We start from the raw sequence: 1,570 nt of genomic DNA, 5'->3' as shown, positions 1-1,570 counted from the left end.
GGCTAATCCCAGCGGGGACCGCCAAGTGTGTCGTTTGCGGACATGCGGCGGCCTACCTAGGGACCGTCAGGCGCCACTACACTCGGGCTGAGGGCAAAGACGACCGGCTGGTTTTAGAGTATATATTCAGCACTTGAACTAAACATTAACGTGTCAGCAGCTAGTACTGTCTGACCGTGTCTGACGGAGGAGCGAGATCCAGCAACGGCAATCGGGCAATAGACACTTTCTTCCAGGCAAATCGTCGTTTGCGGCAGTAATCAATTCCTGAAGTCAGTTGGGCGTCACTCCATGCCAAAGCGTTGCGCGACGCGATAGCGAAGCGCAACGCTGCACTGATAATACCATTACTGATTTCCTGTATTCAGTTAGGTTTGTTAGTTTTGGTTGGCCTTTTATTATTTCTAAGAGACACTTAGCTGAACAGATGATTATCTCAGAATATCTTTACTGATTTTCTGTATTGAGTTAGGTTTGCTAGTTTTGGTTTGCCTCTTCTCGGTCGCCGCCCGTTGCCGCCGGCCGCCGGCCGCCGCCGCATGTCCGCAAACGACACACTGGGCGGCCCCCACTGGGATAAGCCGTCCACCGGTACCCCGAACCGACCGTCCAGGTACCGCATGTCCGCTAACGTCCATCCCGACCCTCGGCGTCCAGGTCATGTCCGCTATCGACACAACGCCCTCGCCCCCGCCCCCGCCCCCGCCCCCGCTGGACCCACGGGTAACCCGGTGTGCGGGTCGCGCCGCGCGCCGCGACATCGTTTCCCCGAGCGTATTAACGCCACGGCAAACGATTTTTATTTTTATGTCCCCCTGGACCGACCCAATAACAATGTGGCAAAGTTTGGTCGGAGGAACATAAGTGGGGGCGGGCGACATGTTATTAGCGCCAGAGTGTTATTACCTGCTCCTTTCTCATCTTTCCCTGCCTCGGCGCGACGGTGGCGGAGAGTGGCGGTGGCGGTGGTCGGTAGAGGGGAAGGGAGACTATGGTCAGAAATACTCGACCAGAGTGCTTTTTTTAAATGTTGGTTTTTTGTTCCTTTTGTTTTTGCTTGCAAACGAAAGAGAAGAAAAAGGAAATAATGAGGATAAGAAATATGCCGGGCGAGCTCGTAGCAGTTCCTGAAAATTTCCGAATGTCTGCATGTGTGTGTGTGTGTGTGTGTCTGTGTGTGTGTGTGAACTTGTATCAGTCATCAATAACGCGTAATGAAGTGTCAGCAGCGGGCTACGCATGCGCCTGGCGCGCCGCCGTTCGACCCGCGGGCTGTCTGCGCCGTGGCCGCGGAGGCAGCCCACGCCGCTCAAAATTCCAGAGTAGAGAGAATGAAAAATCACACCTTTCTCACCGTGTAGCGAGCGGCATGCCACGGCGTGGCGTGCGGGCCAACCTGCGCCAGCTCCACTAGAAGGAAATGCTGGTTGACCTGTCCTCGCCTCCTCTCGGTCCCGCAGGGCGTCCTCCGAGCGTTCGGGCGTGGCGTTGCTCTGGGGCCGTGGGGCTGTTCCGTTGGCAGCGCAGCCCCTGAGGACCCTGGGGTCGCCGTCGCACTAAAGTCTGTCTC

The 1,570-nt window shown here is 56.4% G+C and overlaps 1 protein-coding gene across 1 annotated transcript in view; it reads left to right on the top strand.

The window, feature by feature from the left end:
* LOC113207250 (ataxin-10) overlaps positions 1-1,570 on the top strand; it is a 17,330-nt gene that overhangs the window by 10,375 nt on the left and 5,385 nt on the right. The gene's annotated exons all lie outside the window — the stretch shown is intronic.

This window comes from Frankliniella occidentalis, unplaced genomic scaffold (genome assembly GCF_000697945.3).
Source record: "Frankliniella occidentalis isolate FOCC.00 unplaced genomic scaffold, Focc_3.1 Scaffold58, whole genome shotgun sequence".
Taxonomy (NCBI): Eukaryota; Metazoa; Arthropoda; class Insecta; order Thysanoptera; family Thripidae; genus Frankliniella; species Frankliniella occidentalis.
Note: the sequence above shows the minus strand (reverse complement) of the source record. Positions and strands in the feature narration are given on the sequence as shown.